Source organism: Microtus oregoni, unplaced genomic scaffold (assembly GCF_018167655.1).
Source record: "Microtus oregoni isolate MIOR12 unplaced genomic scaffold, Mior012 000022F_ref0000154, whole genome shotgun sequence".
In the NCBI taxonomy this organism is placed as follows: domain Eukaryota; kingdom Metazoa; phylum Chordata; class Mammalia; order Rodentia; family Cricetidae; genus Microtus; species Microtus oregoni.
In genome coordinates, this window is record NW_024543081.1 from 12,333,135 (window position 1) to 12,352,657 (window position 19,523).

At 50.2% G+C, this 19,523-nt stretch overlaps 1 long non-coding RNA gene across 1 annotated transcript in view; it reads left to right on the forward strand.

Moving 5' to 3' along the window:
• The window catches only part of LOC121461073, a 32,913-nt gene extending 17,986 nt beyond the window's left edge, over window positions 1-14,927 (forward strand). The window contains exons 3-4 of the long non-coding RNA XR_005976151.1: window positions 5,723-6,001; window positions 14,701-14,927. This is a non-coding gene — a long non-coding RNA (uncharacterized LOC121461073). The remainder of the gene's footprint in view (window positions 1-5,722; window positions 6,002-14,700) is intronic.
• The last annotated feature ends 4,596 nt before the right edge of the window (window positions 14,928-19,523 follow it).

Below are 19,523 nucleotides of genomic sequence, written 5' to 3' on the forward strand. Positions count from 1 at the left end.
TGCTCAGCAGGGACGTTCAAGGGACATGTTCAAGGTCACAGAGTTTCCACCTCCTGGGACAACCGGGTCTGTAGGGCATGCTTTCATGGAAAGGCAAGAGGGAAGCTTCATATAAGGGCAAGAGGGCAGGGAGAGGCCCGGGGGGGGGGTGTTGAAATGTCATTTTCACTGTCCCAGAGGGTTATGAAGGCGAAATGGTTTAATGACTTTAAAGGGCTCATAATGGTCTTGACAAGTAGTAGACACTCAAGTGATGACATTAACACAGTAATAATATTAATGTGGGCATTTGATTAACATATGCATAACCCAGATGCTCTCATCAAAATATACATTCATACTACAGTGTAAATGTCTGAACTACCATAACACAGACCTCAAATATTGAACAACAGATGGTTAAACTAAAGACGCAAGATCCCGAGATTGGAGTTTTGAGAATCAGTAAAGGAATGACTAAGAAAGAGGATTCTGGAGTTAATTAAATTTTAGTCTAAATTCCAGCTCTGTACATTCTCCTGGAGTATATGGCAGATTCTTACCCTGCCGCACCTCACAGAACCACTGTGTGCCTTTGAGAAGCAAATTAAGGGGGAAAGTGCCTGGAGCGTAGTAGGTCTGATAAATGTCCCCGGTGAACAAGATCTGGAGTGAGACAGGCTGGAAAAAGCCTCTCTTGGGGTCCTGAACCTCACTCACCTGCAGAAGCCCTGGCTTCAGCTATGTTCGTCCTATAAATTCTCTGAATACCTACTATGTGCTGGTACAGACAGAGCCACCCCCTTGCTCTGCTCAGTCAGACCACTCCACATCCTTCATGGTGAGTTCCCTTCGCTGTTAGGTGTCTCATGAACACAAAAATGAAGAACCCATCTTACTCAGCACCCATAAATCCCTTGACTGTGGGATCTTGAGCCTTATAAAACTCAGGGCCATTGAGAGAAGGACACAGAGGTCAGGAATCCAGATTTGGTGACCACAGGACCCTCAAGGGTGGAGGTTGTTGGGGTCTGGAGGGGGCACCATCATTCACCTGCCCCAGGCAGCTTTGTGCCCCAGGTGCCACCTCCTGCCTTGTTGACCCCACAGTCCCTTTCCAGGGGGTAGAATCAGCAACCCAAATTTGTGTTCCTCAGTTGCTCCACACTCTGCCATAGTGTATAGAGTTTCTGGAGACATCCTCCTCCTCTTTCTGTCTCCGTTCCTCCAGCCTCCTACTAGCCCACTCTGTGACTGGGACCTGTCTTGGACACTCCTGGCCCTGCCACGTTCCTGTCTTCTACATAACTGCTGTCTGTTATGTGCATAAGGTAGGGGCCTCTGCAGTGGGCAGAGGGACCGCATTAGCACTAGTCAGACCACTGGGTTTATATAATGAGTCTGTGTCTCTGTCCTCCTGCGACACGGGAATAACAATGGTGGCCCTCATGGGTACCAACCACAGTGGGGAAGAAGTAGCCTTTGCTCCTCCCTCTACAACTTAAGAGGAAGGAGGCAAGGCCATGGAACAGCTCAGTCTAGAGCCAGGCTGAGAGGGGAATAGGGGATGGGCTCATTCCTTGGCATCTCAGCTTCCTGCACTACAAGATGTGCTACGCTAGTTCTGCATTGGAGGCTTGGGCTGCCCTCAGTCTGAAGCTGTGTGGACTCAGGAGGCAACTCAAGCACTGAGCATATGAGTCTTGCCCTCAGCTCATAGATCTGGGTCTGAGACTCACTGCGTGCCCTCAGTCCAGAGTGGCCAGACGCCTGGAGGCATAGGCAAGCTTCGAAATGAGAAAAGTGGGACCCGAGTTTACCCAAGAGTTCACAGCTAGGAGGCCCAGGTGCCAGATTTTCCAGTTCTCTATCTGGGAGTTTGCAGCTCCTCAGCAAGCCCCTGGACATCTTGGTCAGCTTGGAACGCCTGAGGGGACTGTCAACATGCATACCCAGGTATCAAGACGACATCCCACTGTGTATGGTGACACTAATAGGCTTTGGTCTTCAATTACCAAATAATGTATTTGTCAATGAGCTTTCATTGGAAAGAAAAGAGACTGAGGGCCAGAAAGATGGATCAGTGGGCAAAGGAACTTACTGCCAAACCTAATGACCCGAGTTTGATTCCCCAGAACCCATAGGTAAAAGGAAAAATTCAGACTACCCACAGGGAGGGAGGACAGCAGGGCTCTTCTTGATTCACAGAGGGGTCTAGGGGTATTGGTTACAAGGTTAACATTTTTTTCTTAATTTGAACCGGTCAAGTAATTATTTCTAACACACCAGGGGTTTCGACACCATATTTTGTCTGTGGTTGACGGTGTGAGGGACGCTGGCCTCTAGCTGCAGGTGGCTGGGCTGCTGGCCCTGGCTGACTCTAGGGTGGAAACCTGTTGGATCCCTGAGCTTGCTCCATGTGGCTCATGTGAGGGGGGGCGAGGAGAAGTTGAGCTCTCAGGGCCTCTGTGGGCCGTACCCTACCCGTGTACCCAAGTGGCCCACATCCTAGCTAGAGCTTGGAAGGAACTTTAAAAAGTTGCAGCTGGCATTCATTACCTGCTGTGTGACCACAGGAGAGTCACCTGGCCCCCTGGGCCTCTGGTGTTGCTTTGTCCAGTAGAAGAGACAATGGCATTTCACTGGGGAGGCGTGACAGGAATGGACTGAGATAAAGCTTAGAGGCCCTTACAGGAGTGATCAGGATTGTGACTACCACTATCATCAAGATCTCTAAAATGGACGTTTCAACAAGCCCCACACTAACCCTCAATGCCTTTAACTATCAAAGGAGGGTAGTCACACCACGCCTTTCTCATCTGGGACCCAGTGGCTCAGTTCTACTCATGAGTCCTCTCTTGGTGCCATGGAAGTAACTAGGTTTGTTGGTCTTCGCAGCAGGTCCCTTGCCGTCAGCACATCTAAGCATACAGTGTCCTTATCACACCCATGCTGTCCGACCCTCATAAGCCGTGTGTGTGTCCCAGGCTTCTCTTACACCTCTGCTATGGTTTAGGAACACAGATTCAGGACTCAGCAAAGTTGCACCAGGGTGGACGGAGCCCACTGGACCAAAAGCCCTGCCTGTGGGTGGCCAAGAAAAAAGGTGCTAACTTGAAGGCACTCAGGTCACCTGGCCCCACCCCCACCTCTGGGCTGTCCCTAGTGTTCGGAAAAAGATGGAGATTCCTGAATGAGGTTGGGAATGCTGCCACTGCTCAGTGAGCTAACGATGAAACTGGAGACTCATGGGCAGGAGGCTCGGTGAATGATGATCACAGAAGATGCTGAGAGGTGCGTCCTGGAGATGAGCCCAGCCCTCTTGGAAGGGCAGGATGAATGAGAGCTTAGTCTACTCTGCGGCATCTGGAAGTGAGGGTATTCCAGCTTCAGGACAGACAGAGGCTAGATTCCAGCAGTGCCCCCTTGTTTAATCCCCACTGAGAAGCGCTGGGTGATGGACTTGTTATCTCAGGGTTCCCTGGAGGCTGAGCACAAAGTAGGTGCTCGGAAAAGAGGTGGCTCTTCCTCCAAAGGGCAGAGTAAAGCGTTTCCTATCTCTCAGGGAGGGGTCCTGATCCTGCTGCTGTTTGCGTGGTCCAAAAGAGGAAGGGTGCCAGTGGCAGCAGAGGCTTTAATATGGGGGTTCATGGGGTCCCCAACAGTGCGTCTCAGGATGATCTATTGCAGGACCTTTCCCATTAGGTCCTTTGCCGTCTCCACACACAGAGATGGGGGTGGAGTCACATACACACAAAACCTGTTTGGTTTGGTTTGGTGGTGTTGGGGGTGGAACCAAGGGCCTGTTCTGTGCTACACGAGGAACCTGCCATTGAGCCGCACCACCAGATCTGCTCTCATCACTTCCCATTCTTAAATGGCAATCTCACAGGAAATCGTTTCCCTCTTTGGACCCAGTCTCTCAACACTGTTATTTGAGGGGACACGCCTGCTCTGAGGTACATGACCTAAACTCCACTTACAAGGGTCTCTGTCTTCTTGGATCTCAAGTCTGGAGTAGAAAGAGAACAAATTTGCTTCCTTAAAAGAGGGAGCAGTAGCAGGAGTATCACCCGGCCCTGGGAAGGTAGCTTGTGGGGAGTTGGTGGCTTTCTGTCCACCCGCCAGTTCCCAACTAACCATGCTGAGTTACAATTGTTTGACCAGTGGCTTAGGCCTCTTACTGACTAGTTCTAACTACAAATTAATCTATTCCTAATAGTTTTTATTTTTACCATGGGGCTCCTGGCTTTTCAATAATATTTGGTCCTCTTTCCTTTGGCGGCAACATGGAATCTCCTTGACTCCACACCCCCTCCCCCACTTCAGTTTCCTGCCTGGCTTTACTCTGTTAAGCCATTGACCGAAACAACTTTATCAACCAATAAAAGCAACACATATTGACAGCATATAGAAGGACATCCCACATCAGTAGCTGGTACCTCTGCCCTATGCTATACCCTAGACTCTCATTCTGTACCCTCATCAGCACCTTCTTGTAAATGCCCTGCCCTAGCCAGCCCCTGTGGCCACCCCTGGCTCATGATCCAATACCCAGGGCATTCGTCTCTGCAATAGGACTCCTCTGTTCCCTGCATGTGGTGTGCTATGACAGGTGCTGAGAACAGGTCTCATGCAGCAGCAGGTGGCCCTTTGTCTTCAATGCTTGTTCTCTAGGGGACAGTCCTGTGGCATCCAGGAAGGGTAGCCTGAGGCTGGGAGACCTGTGCTGTCCACAAACAGGCTCCCATTCTTACCTGACAGATACTTATGTTCTCTCAGAGCATGCTTACTACTAGTGCGAGCCAATCACAGATCAGTGGTAGCAGGCTGGGCTGGCTAGTGGCACGTAGGCCTTAAATGGAAGTCACGGTGGCATCTGTTGTCATAGCTCATTGGTCTCAGTGCTCTGAAAGGAGGCATGCGCCTGTTTTCAGGACCAAGAAATTGAAGCAGAGAAATGTAGCTGGGAAAATACAGAAGGGGCTTGGACTCTGCTTGGTACCTGCTATTCAAGAACAGCCCAGGAGTTTCTTCTGGGTCATTGCAGGCAGACACAGAATGATCGGATGCTTCAGGCCAATGTGATCTACACAGGGACTGCACCCTCATGTTGATATGGCTTTGCTCTTGTTCTGTAGGACAGACCACAGCTATTTACACCTGTGAGGTCTTCATCCCATTCCTATGTCATGTCAGGACCCTTGGAGACAATTGGGATAGCCACGTGAATGCTAGTCATATATTAACAACGCCAAATTCCAAACTGCAGACTTCCCTGACTGTATCATACAGATCAGCACCTCCAGCATCCTTTGCATGCTCCAGTGACTGGAAGACCCCCTGATTCTACCGCATGATCCCCCACGCTTGGGCTAATGCATGCAGAGCCTGTAAGATCTGAGCGGATAAAGGATGCCCATTCGCCAGCTCAGTCTATGGTTCCTACATCACTCAGATTGAGAGCCCCAGAATCACAGTGGCCTCCAGGCTCGGGATGCTGGTATGCTGGGGCTCTGCTTGGTGCCCACTGTGCCATCAGACTGTGAAGCTGTTTGAGGGTAGAGGCAGGGCTCCTGCCTGTGTGCTGAGCTGGGCCAGACTGTGTTGTTGAGTGGAACAAGAGTGACAAGAGAGAGAAGAGAACAAAGGCATTTTGAAGACCCTTTCAAGGTCACCGGCTGGCGGGGAATGAGCACTGTCATATTGTTTGATCATTTATTTATACTCTATTCTCAAGCAGGACTCGAGGCACCCAAGATGAAAGGCAGAGAAACAGCGGAAACAAAAGCTCATGTCTTAAACTCTGTCACCTCCTCCCAGCGCTTCCTTGAGCCCTGAAAGCCTGCTCGGGTCCGTCTTCTGAGTCAAGGTGCTGCGGTCTTCCTGTGGTTCCATCTTCCATGCAGCTGTGCCTCCCATGTGGGCCTCCATGAGACCAGAACATTCCCCCAAGTCCAAGCTTCTGACCTCTCCTTCTCACAACAGTAGCCCACAGTCCTGGCTATGCTTGGATCAGGAGGTATGATGTGTCTCTCCGATCTAACCACCTCCGCTTAGGGAGTCAGAACCAGGCCATCCAGAGGCTCTGAGTCCTTGATATGCTTTGACCACTTCCCAACCCACCAGGGCACACCAGCCTACATCTCAGGGCACCTCAGAGCATCATCTGATTCCAGGGGATCACACTATAATCAGGGCTGTTTGGCCATGTTGAGAGTTATGCAGCCTGGGCACCCATGGCACAGGTTGGCATACAGTCTACCATATTTTAGAGGGCTCAGGATGAACCTGTGGTTGGTTGGCTAAAGCAGGAGGTGGGGTGAAACTGGAAGGAGATGGGAACCTCTCCTAGGTCCCATCACTAGCCATATTCCTAAGGGCCTTGCATTGGGCACTGGGCAATAGCTGTATCAGACAGGGCTAGATCCTTCTCATCCCGAGAGTCACTTACTTTCTGTCTGCTCTTCTGGAAACCAAAACAGGGTGTAGCATGTGTCTATCAAACCTGTCACCTCTGCCAACTGTGAGATAGTGGGCATGGTGCTAGCATGGGAAGTCCCCTCTGATTTTATTCATATAAATACTGTGTGCTAACTGATTGCTTCTTTGGAGTCCCATTCCTCAAAGACAAACAAGACACTGAAGTCGCCAACCACCTTGGGATAGTTAGCTTTAATGTCAATGTGACATAACCCAGAATCACCTGGGAAGATAGTGAGGGACTGCCCCATGTTGGGCTGGTCTGTGGGCATGTCTGAGGAAGACTGTCTTAAATCAGTGTCTCCAGCCTTGTAGTCACAGGTCTCATTTCCTAGAGGGTGGCTGGTGCTGTGCTCTCTCTTGGTTAAAAGGCCAGATTTGGGGAGATGGCTTAGGTGGTAAAATGTTTTACCTTGCAAAGATGAGGAACTTCATTTACTCCCTAGAGCACATGATTAAGAATCTGGGCACTGGAGCTGTGGGGGTGGCTCAGCCTTAAAAGTTCTTGCCATGCAAGCTTGAGAACCGAAGCTCAGGTCCCCAGCACCCATGCAAAAAGTCAGATGTGGCAGCATCGTGCCTGTCACCCCAACACTATGAGGGATAGAGACAGGCAGGGTTCTGGAGCTCACTGGCCAGTTTGACCACCAGAAGAGTGAGCTACCAGTTCAGTGGGAGATCTTGTCTCAATGAATAAGGTGGAGAGTGATTGAGAAACACCCCTAATGTCAGTCCATGGCTTCTACACACGTGCATGCACACATGAACACAAAGCTAGGCAAGGGGCATGTGATTGTAAGCCCAGTGCTAGGGAGGTGGAAGCAGGAGGAGCTGGACTCTCTGCTCACCCACCTTAGACTAAAGAGTGATCGCTACACCCTGGGCTCAAGGCCAGCCTGGGCTACATGCGACCCTGTATCATAAAACAAACAGAAACCAAGAATTCATGAAACTTGAGGTTGATGATTCCTTAAGAACACAAGGAGAAAAGTCCAAAGACAGCGAACTCCTGCAGTCCAGTCTGTGTCCGAGCGACCGCTTGACCCACGTCCTCACCTCTCCTAAGGGTCATGTGATGGGCAATAAGTGAGACAGGAACCTCAAACAGAGCCAACCCTCACTGTTTGAGTCTTGTACAATGCCCTTCTGTTTCTGGAGGACACCCTTGACCCAGTTAAATGGGCGAGGTCGCTCAGGACTGGACAAGTTAGAAGGCCATGAAAACAGGGGAAGCCAGTGTTGTCTCCATTTTGGTTGCTGCCATCCTTAGCTGAGACACTCTTCTGGGGTCCCCTCCTGTTCACATCAGCCTCTTGACAGCAGCTGCAAGGATGTGGCTCAATACAAAAACCACATCACAACCCTTTCTTTGTAAAAACTCTTTGGGGTTCACATGCTTGGTACCCTGGGTGGCCTGGATCAGACCATCTTAGCCCCAAGCCTTTAGCACTCTCTCTTCAGCCCTCTGAAATGAGCCCATGTGTTTTCCTGCCCCAGGGCCTTTGTGTGAGCTCTGTCTTCTACATGGAGCCCAAACACACTCTTCTCTTTCCTTTTCCCTGGGCGGCATCTGTTTTCCTCCATGGGTGCCTCAGAAAAGTCATCCTTCCAGAGATGCATTTCCCTGCCTCCTGGACCCCCTGGATTTAAATTGGGTTCCCCGGTTTCATTCTCCCCGGCAGGCGGTAGGCCCGTTGCCTTCATTCTGTTCAGTTCATCCTTGTGTTTTCTCTGGTTTGTTTCTTTGTGTCCCATGTTCCAGAGACACAGGTGCCACATCTGCTCTGTTCTTGCTGCTCCTTCAAGCTCTGAGCCTGGCACAAAGACTGTTCTCAGCACCTTCAGCCGAGTAATAGTGGTGCTTACAGCTCTTTGTTGTTGAATGCAGCCCCAGGTCGGTCCTGAGCTAGACAGGCATCTGGGACTGTCCCCACCTTCCAGTACAGTGCTGGGCTATAGCAGTTAGGCTCTGCTCATATCCCAAGGTTCATTTAACCCTTGTGACATTTAAGCCTCTATTTTCTCTGCTGTGAGATGGGAATTCCTAACACTAGGAAGTTGATTAGCATAGCCATTCCTTTCTCTTTTACAGATGCCTTTGACCCTTCTCTGGGCAATAGTGCCATGCCTTTGACCCTCCTCTCTTTGGGCAATAGTGCCCTTCCTCCCTTTTTAAAACAAGGACTACAGAGGACCAAAGAAGTCAAGCAGTTTATCTAAGAACACAGAGCAGAGCTGGGTACAAGATGAGGGTCTTGGATTTTATAAGGAATGAGATTGTCTCTTCCACCTACCAGCTGTGACACAGCATCAGGGTCCTCAGACCCAGAGGTCAGGAGAAGGGAGTCCCCACCCCCGGCACCAGAAGAGTAGTTGATCCATTTCTCCTGCCCAATGCTTCCGCCTAGTCTTCTGTGAGCATCTTCCCCAAGGGCAACAGCAGCCGCCTCTACAGAGCTGAGCCCCAGACGACAGGCTTTCCCATACCAGCACCCTTGGGGGACATCACACAGAAACTGACCTAAATTAATTTCAAGTGCTATTTGCAGTCTTGGTCCCTTCCCACCCAGCACATAACCCCACCCTGCACAAACTCACAAACACGCTGATCAGCCCAAGGACGTTGTAAAAATAAAATGACCTGAACCTAGCCCTCTGGGAGCCTCCGCCCTCCGGTGCTGCAGCTCGGAGGCAAGGGGACGGCGATACAGCTCAGTTTGAGGAAGGGATGCCACCCTCCTGGGAGGGGATGAGAAGGAGGCAGAGGCTAAAACAGGTGCAGGGAGCCGATGGATGTGATGAGCTAGGGGCCAAGGAGAGGGCAACAGGGGGAGGAGAGAAATTAACGAAGCTCCCCCAGGGGTGGGTCATCAGGGAAGGAAGAAAAGTACTTGAATGAAGACAGAGAAGGGAAAATCCTGCGGAGAATATGCTGGAAACAGAGGCAGTGGCATGGGAAGTCACAGACCCCCCAAGAGAGCAGATGGAAGGACCCACAGCTAATATGATTAGTTTTTTGGGGGGGAGGATGGGGGCTAGTGTCCTAGAGAAGAGTTAGGTGGGGGATACAGCTGACAGGATAGAGAATGGAGGCCTGGTTCCAATGTGGCTTTCAAATCAAGTAGAAGTCAAAAACTGACAACTCAAGACTGCCCTCTGACCGTCCCGTGTTAGCTAGTGCGTGCACGTGTGTAGGCACAGAGACACACAAAGAAGACTAGGACATAGGCCTGCATGGAGGGAGGTCATGCAGAGATGTAGGAAGAGGACGCCACCACAAGTCAAGGAGAGAGACTCGGGAGAAACGATCCTGAGCTCACAGTTACCTGACTTCTGAACCCCAAGACTGCAAGGGAAGGAACCCCTGTTCTGAAGCCTGGCAGGTGGTGGAGTTTCTCGTGGGTGCCCCCACACACTGCCATCAGTCCCGCATGTGAAAAGCACACATCTCTTCCCCCAGGCCTGTCTTTATCTTGTCATCTAAGTCAGGTATAGGCACGGTCACACCACCGGGGAAGAGTTCCTGGGTAGACAAGGGACAGTTCTATTGTCTAACAGAAGGGGTCTTTAATACATGCTTAGACAGTTCTCTGTCTCTTTGGAAGCGTCTAGAAGGCACTGCCTTGAGTCTTGGTGAGGTCTTGACAAAAGGTTTCCTAGGCACACCCTTGGTTAAACCATCTTCCTGGTAGTGATCCTGGCCTTGAGCTTTGCCCAGAAGTCACTTCTCATTTTGAGAACCGTTGTCAAGTAGCGTCTAGAAGGGGGGATATCCAAACCCAGTTCATTAGGTTTGTTTATAGTCACTGATTTGTTCACTGGCTTCTCTTATTGGCAGCCAGGATCTGAACTCGAGACCGTCATCTCAAAGCTTCTGCTCTGGCTGAAAGGCCTATGGCCTCTGCATCACAGAGCAAGCAGGAGGTTTCTTCATTCCTGAAGGAAGGGTGGGGTTTAAGCAGGGGCACCAGGTTGACACCTGGCTGGAGGTCCAGAAATGGAGGGGAATACCAGGTGTTAGAAGCACCAGCCCACGGTGTCCCACCCTTCTCCCTTGCTCTGTCATTCAGAATTTAGTTTCCAGTTTCCATTTCCTGGTGACCACTTTTTATGTTCCCTATGAAAGGCAAACACGACACCCTATTTCCCTGCCAGCTGGAGCACACACTTCTGTCTTCCCTCAGGATGCCCTTTCTCATCTTGCCCACCAGCACGGTGATACATTTGTTGAGGTTGAATGTGAATGCCACCTCCTCTGTGAAGCCTTCCTTACCAGTTACTACCCCTGCTTGGCAGGGGCTGAACAGGATTTTCTCAGAGCACAATTGAGGGGAAGCCTGCTAGGTTGAGCCTGGTGAGTATCACTCAAAGAAGCCGTGTGGCCCCCGGGTTCCTCCCACCCTTGGTTCTGACAGCTTCTATGATGGAAGTTTGTAACCTGTGATTTTTTTTTTTGTAAATAAAGTTTTGTCGAGACACAGTCACGTCATTCCATTCCATTTTGTCAGCATCTGCTTTATCATGGCGCAGCCAAGTTGGCTGTCTGTGATAGAGACTGTGTGCTTCAGAAAGCTTAAAGAAAACATTTGCTGACCTCGCTGACCAGTGAAGAGAAAGTGTGGAAAACTGTGGGGAGGGGCCTATGGATTGGACAGGATGTGTTGTTCCTAACTTCCTCTCCTAGCCCATTGGCCATGGCTGGTCACACAACCCTAACAAATTGCAAGGATGTTGGGAAATGTAGTCTTTCCCTGGTGGATCAGGGAGCAGGCCAGCCTGGTGCACAGCCTAGTGTCTCCATACAGCCCTTCCTGCACCTTTCTTCTCTTGTCTATGTAAGGGGAGATGAAAATTGTTATATCCCACCCACCGGCAAGGCCCAGTCTAGAGTGTTGGTGGGGGGAGGGGCTCATGCTTCCCCAGTTCTCTTGTCGTGGACTGTCAGAGTTTGGTGACAAATTCTGCAGACCCCTTGCCCCTTGGTGACTCCTTCTGGTGTCCCCAGTGAGGAAGGCCCTGCTGCCTGCAGTGGTGACTCAGGCTCACTGCTTTCCTTCTCAATCTCGTACTGCCACACTGCTCTGAGGTCACCTCCCAGGACAAATACTGCCCCTGAGCACCTATTTGGGGGATGTCTCCAAAGAACTCAAGAGAACACACTGCTGACTGTATATTAACTAGGCAGGGAAACTGAGGCATGAAGAAATTAACACAAGGTATTGAAGAAAATGATAGCAAATGGTCTTTGAAACCAAAACATTGTGTGTGTGTGTGTGTGTGTGTGTGTGTGTGTGTAGACAAGATGGGGAAAGGCAGACAACTCTCTTGCTTATCAGCCCTGATTTCTCTAACCTCAAAGGGTTGCTTTTTAAAATTGAGATCTGGGATGTGAATATCTAGCCAGCTTTTGTTTAACTGGATCCTTGTTCATGAAACTTGGCCTCTGCATAACACCCCCTCCCTTTTATTTAAAAAAAACTGGTCTCAGTACATAGCCCAGGCTAGCCTCATACATGCTGGGATTATAGGCATGTGCCAGCATTGTAGGCTTGGATCCTTCCTTTTGTACCAGTATGAAGTTCCCATGATCTGAGCACTGCGTGCTTTTTAACTCATGCTTCTTCGTGCACTCGTTGCAGTACTGGGGGTGGAGCCCTGGGTCTTGCACACACTAGGCAAGTTTTCTACCCTTGAGCTGCAGTCCCAGGCTGCAGCACCAGAGACAACCTGCTCTCCATTTTCTGTGTGTGAAGCAAGGCCTCAAATATATCTTCCTTCATGCTTGAAATAGAGTTTGGTTTTTAAAGCTAGAGAGAAAAGGAGGAGGGGAAGGAGGAAAGGAAAAAGAAGGAGGAAGGCTAGGAGAAGGTGGCAGCAATGGCAGACAGGCATGCAGAGGCAGTGAGGAAAGGCAGGTATGTCCCTAGTGGGCACCTGCCATTTCTCTGCCCTTCACTGTGTCTCAGATCAGGAGACCTGGCCTGGGCTCTGGGGTCCTCTGTGGTCAGCTCCCTTAGCTCTCAGATCCACCTTCTAGGCTGTGGGGCAGCACAAAGGAACTGGGTAGCAACCAGGGCAGGGCTGTGGCAGTTTGGGTTTCGACCATGGCATCTGTGGCCGACTGCTCTCCATTCTGGAGAAGCAGCTAATTGGAACGGAGCGGAGAGTCTCCTCCACTCCGGCTTTGTTCTCAGTCTCCGCTGAACCTTCGCTTTAGGGTTTCATCAGTCACAGTTGCCAGGGGGCTGTGCCCCGGGGCTGTCCCTGCACTCTGCTACCTGGTCAGGTTGGCTTCTGTCTGGGGACTCCCCTGGGCTACTCAGCCCAGGCCCCTCTTTCTCTGCCTGTTCCTTCTCTTCAATTGTCATTAACAAGTGCACGCTGTCCAGGGTGCTGCTCCCTGCTGCTGGAGTGTGAATCAGTGCTGGTCCCCTGGAGGACAGCTTGTCACGTGCTATTAAGAGCTTCAAAAGCAGGCAGTCTTTGACCTGGAAAGTCCTCTTCTAGGAATCTGTCCTATAGACATCATCAGACAGGGGTCTTGCTGCTATGGGCAATGTATGGACATTGCCTGGGTGTGTTGTAAAAGCGACAATCTAGTGATGTAAGTGGAGGATTACTGGAAAAGGTCAAGTTAAGAGCAAACTGGGAGGGAACCTTGGAGGTCACAGGGAATGCGGACTTTGGGCAGATGCACTCAAGGAATCACGGCTGACTTCACTGGCGATGTTAATGACCATGTGCTGGCAGGGTTGGTATTCCGCTGAAACCTTGTAACAAGAGGAGCAAGGTAGTCTAGAGCTGCAGGCGGGGACTAGGAGTGCCCACTCAGCTGTAGGGCACTAGTAAACTCTGCGTGTCCTCTTGCTGTGTGTGTGTGTGTGTGTGTATGACTGCAAAAGGGCCAGGGGACATAACTCTCAGGAGTATAGGGCCTTCTAGTGTGTACCAGGCCCTGGGTTCAAACCTTAGTACTGGAGAAATCCATCTGTCTGTCTATCTATCTATCTATCTATCTATCTATCTATCTATCTATCTTCTGTCTATTGTTTATCCATTGTCTGTCTGTCTGTCTATCTATCTATCTTCTGTCTATCTATTGTTTATCCATTGTCTCTATCTATCTATCTATCTATCTATCTATCTATCTATCTATCTATCTTCTGTCTGTCTATCTGTCTGTCTGTCTATCATCTATCTTCTATTTGTCTATCTATCTATTGTCTATCTATCTATCTATCTATCTATCTATCTATCTATCTATCATCTGTCTGTCTATCTATTGTCTATCTATCTATCATCTATCTCTCTATCTATTGTCTATTTATCTATCTAATGTTTATCTATCATCTATCTGTCTATTGTCTATCTATCTATCTATCTATCCATCTATCTATCAAGTAAGTGATCAAGTGAGAGAGCAAACATGAAATCTGTGTATGTGTGCACACATGCGTGTGTGCCAAAGGTTACTTTCAGGCACCTTTCTCAGTAGTTGATTCTCCATCTTAGGTTTGGGGACAGGGTCTCTTGTTCATTGATTGGAACACAACTGATTGGCCAGTGAACTCATTGGTTGGCCAATGAGCTTCAGGGATCCATCTGTCTCCACCACTCTGCATTCCCTTGCTTCTGGGTGCACAATTGCTCCTGGCTGTTTACATGGGTGCTGGGGGTCTGAACTCGGGTCCTCGTGCTTGTAAGCACTCTACTGACAGAGCCATCTTTCAGCTTCTATCTTCTGACCTGAAATCATGCCTACGAGTTACTCTTAAGTCACCTGGGTATGGTACCACAGATCTGTAGTCCTAGAATTTGGGAGGTTGAGGCAAAAAGACCTTGAATGCAAGGCCAACCTGGGCTACACAGAGAAGAAAACAAATGAAAGATACTGCTAAGTGAAAAGAGCCAAGTTCCCAACAGCATACACAGCAGCGACACTGCTTCTTTTTAAATTGTTGTGGTTCCAAATCTGTACATATTTTACACAAAACACTGGCCTGTGTGTGTCTGTCTCTGAGTGGTGGGGTTTGAAAAACTTCCAGGTTTTTTTTCATCTATACCTTCAGTAGCTTCTGTCTCTCTTTTTACTTCTGACAGAGTCTTGCTATGGCTTGGTAGTCGCTATGTAGCTCAGGCTGGCTTCAAACTTAACAGCAATTCTCCTGTCTCAGCCTTCTGAGTACTGGGATTACAGACATACACTGTCACAGCTGGCTTCTTTTCTTCTTTTTCTAGTTACATGTGCACTCATGCTTATAAACAAACAATAAATATCACTGAAAATTTTAGCATTTCCTCTAAGATTGTACCGTCTAAATGGAGGCTGTATATATCCGGATAAACTCACAAACATTGGTGAAGCTGATGGTACTCTCGTCTGATTGACGGGGAAGCTAAGGATCAGAGAGGGTAAGTACCTTGTCTAAGAACACCCAGACACAATCCTAACCCCTCTGTAGGAAAAGTGGATGCTTTGTTCATCAACCCTCAGTGACCACGAGGGCAGAGTCCTGGCAGAGTAGACTTCCACAGGCTGTGCTGTCCTGGTCTCCGGCCCCAAGTTCCTCTCCAATCTCCCCCCACCGTCACCCGCAGCCACTTGACTAATGGCTTTGGTGAGAACGGGTTTTGCTCTCCAATCACAGGCAGGAGGCAAAAATTGCCTGTTCAATATTTTCTCCTAATGAGTCTCTGCACTCCTGTCGCCTTTTAGGATGGAGGCAAGCTCTCTGCCTCTGTCACCCTCATATCTATCAGCTCTGTTTACCTGCGGGGTGGCAGAGGTAAGGAACAGCGTTATACATAAATATCATGAAATCCACCGAGGGCAGCAGGCAGAGCGCTTAATCCCACCTCCGTCACTAACAACTTACAATCTGAGGAAGTCACTCTCCCTCTGTTTTCTCTGTCTCTAAAGTAAATAGAGGGTAACATGCTTAAGAAAAGAAATCAATCGGTGTTCTGAAGAAAAAGGGTGTGTGCGGGCAGGAGGGGCAGCTCCGTGTTAGACCCACATGTAATCCCTCAGTTCTGATGATGCTGGAGACAGTGAGACCTGTCCCATCTCCCCTGTCAGCCCCACAGGGCACCCTGCTCCGCCGCACCTGCTAGCTCTGTAGTGACACCTCCCACCGTACCTCCAAGCACCTCTGTCTGCTCTCCTGCTCTCCTGGGCTGGTGTTCCAAGGCATGTCCAGGTGAGTCATTTCTGTTGAAGCCTTCCTTCCGGAAAGACCCAAGGTTTCTGTTTTGGACAAAACGAGCTCCATGTTCCTGTTTTATCCTCCCCCAAAGTCCACGCTACAGGCAGGTCCTGGTCTCACACCCTAGGGCCTTTGCCTGTGCTGCAGTGTGTCTAGTATCAGCGATTTTCTGACCTCCAGACTTCGAGCTCCTTCAAGACCAGTCTTGGTTGTTCCTGATCCCCCACCGTGTGAAAGCGTCCACCCAGAGACAAACACGGGAACATGGGTACATGTGCAAGCTGAAGGCTTCTCGCCACACTATGGGTGGAAATCCCCCCACAGATGTGATTCCGCACGTTCAGCACGTCCCATCCTGGAAACAGCTCAATCTGTGCTGATGTCCATAGTGGGGCCAGGAAGTACTCACCTGCTTGCAGAAGACCATGTAAACTAGGTACCTCACCCAAGCCACAGAACCCAGGTTGCCCCCCAGCATGGAATGGGGGGGGTCATACTGAGACCCGGGTCTTGGGAGTCTCCACCTGAAAGGAGCAGGACAGTTTCTGGGGGTGGTGGGAGTGTCAACAATTTTTTTTAAATTGATTTTTATTGAACTCTACATTTTTCTCTGCTCCCCTCCCTGCCTCTCCTCTCACCCCTTCAACCCTCCCCCAAGGTCCCCATGCTCCCAATTTACTCAGGAGATCTTGTCTTTTTCTACTTTCTACTTCCCATGTAGATTAGATCTATGTAAGTCTCTCTTAGTGTCCTCATTGTTGTCTAAGTTCTCTGGGATTGTGATTTGTAGGCTGGTTTTCTTTGTTTTATATTTAAAAACCACTTATGAGTGAGTACATGTGATAATTGTCTTTCTGTGTCTGGGTTACCTCACTGTGTCAAGTATTTTTATACAGGGAAAAAGTTTTATGCTTTTGAACATTGGCTCCAAGACATGACTCCCACTTGTGTGGCCTCCCCAGCCCTCTCTGTGGAAGGAAAAGAAATAGCCGAAAGTCTTGGAATTTAGCCCAGCTGGTTGAGTGCTTACCTAGCATGCACACAGCCTTGAGTTTGACCTAATAGACTGGACATATTGGCACACACCTGTAATCCCAGCACCCTGGAGGTCAAGGCAGGAGGATCAGAAATTCAGAATCATTTTCAACTAGTTCGAGGCCAGCTTGGGTTACATGAACCCTTGTCTCAACAATAACATAAGGGGTAGCCAAGGGCATTGTTGCTGGCCAGCTTCATGGAGCCTCGGGCCATGTGCCATAGAACAGGAGGGCCACAGGCAGAGCCCTCTCCTCAGTCCCTGGGCTGTTGCACGTTCCTGGGGCTGTCTTAGGAGACTCCAGCTGGGTACTCCATGCATCCCTCAGAAGTTAGAAGCCCTGACTCTACAGCCTGCTGGCGACTGTAGGGCAGAAACTGCGCCCATGGACACGTCTCCTGCTCACCTGACTGAGTCCCTGTCCTGACCACTGCAGCAGGAAGGCTCCATCTCTGTGGGTGGCCCAGGACCTATGCTTCAAGGATGCCAGTGGCTTTATCCACTTTTAAATACAGCTTCAATGTCTCCTTGATGGTGAGGTCTTCTCTGACCTGCCCATTTCATATTACAGCCCTCACCCTGGCTCTGCATGGCCTCTGTTCTCCCTTGTTCTCCTGGGCTCTGACAGCAGGTACTATTAACCTACTTCATCCAACCCCTCTCCCATCCCACTGGAACATAAGCCCTGAGCACAGGCGTCACTCACTGGAGCGGGTTGGTATGCAGTAGGTGCTCACACATGTTCAGGACACAATTCCTGGAGCTGGGGGACAGTCCACTCAGCAAAATGCTTACTGTGCAAGTATGAGTTCAAGACCTGAGTTCATATCCCAGAACTGATGTAAAGATCAGGTATGAATGCACACATCTGTGACCACAGTGCTGCTGGGGCGGGGGTAGGTGAGACAAGTGAGACAGGCGGATATCCAAGCTTGCTGGCCAGGCAGTCTGGCTTAATCTGTGAGCTCCAGGTTCAGTGAGAGACCCCAGCCCAAAATAAGGCGGACAAGGACGTCTTTCCCCTCTGCCCCTACAATACACCCTACACGCACAGTTACAGCGTGAATGTCTGTCCACAGAGAACGCGTCTTCAAAGGGAATAAACCACTTGCCAGGCACTGGGAAGGTAGACGAGCCACACTGTTTCTTCTCACTGACTCTTGTTCTACAATCGGACCTGTATTCCTCTCACCACAAGTTCCTGCCAACCCGCCCCCCTCACTTCCTCAGTACCCCTAGACTAGCCTTCACTGGCCTGGGGTTCTTCCCCCCCTGGAAGGCTTTGGAGCCTTTGCACCTTCCATCCTTCACTGCCCATGACTGTACCCCAAGATAGGCTTATGCAGATTGACCTCAGTTCTAAAGCTCTTCTCCTTAGGGTCCCATCTAGCCTGGCCCACTCCCCTAATTTCCAGCTACCACAGTTTCCATGTTTCCAGTTTTTCATGTTTCCATCTGTACTGTCTGAAAAGGTCTTATTTACTGGTAGAACCAGTTTGCCAGGGAATCTAGCCCCATGGGCTCAATACCCAAGCCCTGAGCCTTCTCTATCCATTAAAGCCAGCCTGCTCTCACTTCCTGCTGCGTTCGCGAAGGCTCCTCCGCGTGGTCAGGCACGTTCACTCATTATGCCTTAGATCAGCCAATTTGAAGCTTGTGAGTCTGTTCAAATCTCTTCCCAGGAAGGGGAGGGAAATGTGCACTCTTTCTTTCTCTCTCTGGGGTGCCATGGAAGGAGTGGCACACTCCCCAAGGTCCCCTCTCGGTTTGGTTTTGTCTGCTGTATTCTCTGTGAATTTGGTGCATCTGTGCCCTTCAGTGGTGGGAGGCAGCCATGACCCTTCCAGCTGTTAGCTGAACAGCCCCCACCCCCCGCCCCTTTCCAGGTAGGACACAGCTTTTTCTCAGGGCCACCTGGCTTACACATAGCCTCTTTCCAAATGTCTCCATCAGGGCTCTCTGCAAGATCCCTGGTGCTCTTGGAAGCAGATGCCTCCCCCTGAGTCCCCAGAGAGGCAAACCAACTGCAGGGACACTTCCCAGGCTCCTGCAAGGGCACCAGCACTTAGCCTTCAGTTGGCACCAGCTCTGCAGCCTCTCTGGCCTCCAGCTGGGGAGCCCAGTGCCAGTACCTCTTACTGGCAGTGTTCTTAGCTGCAGCGCTCTCTGGGGGACTTCCCTCACTAGGTTCCGAGGATGAAGAGAGGTGGCATCATCAATTCCACTTTGGTCACCTTGATCTCACGGAAGGGTAGAGCGGGGAGCAGAGGGGTCAGAGGTGGTTGAGGGCAGCCACTGAGACAAGTGACCTTTAGGACATGGTTTCTGTGGCACAGGATCTCAGGGATAGATTCAGGGGCCCCACGAACCAGTTTTAGGATGATGGAAAATGCTTCCTGTTCTTTTTTTGGTTGTACACTGAGGATCTGCCGTAGCCTGGATTGCTAGTGTCTAGACATGTGCCTGGCCTACATCGACCCTCAGTGGTGGTGTTGCCAGCCTGTAGTGGTCATAGCTGGTGCATGCTAAGGAGTCAGGACATGAGGAATGGAGATGTGAGGGTTTGGTGCTGGCTGCTGCTCTGTGCCCGGATGCCCTGCACACAGTTCTCTCTCCTTCCTGTGACCTTGGCAAGCAGCCTGACCTTCACCCTCTGCAGGCAGTGTGGCCTCCACAGCTCCTGCCAAGCTCAGGGGTAGGGAGGAGGGGAATGGGGGAGCAGCTGGCTCTGGAGTTGAGCTTTCTGGCTCTGCTGCCCCTTGGCTGAGCTTAATTTTCTCCTTCCAGCTTGTCATTTATAAAAGTGGGGTATTAACAGA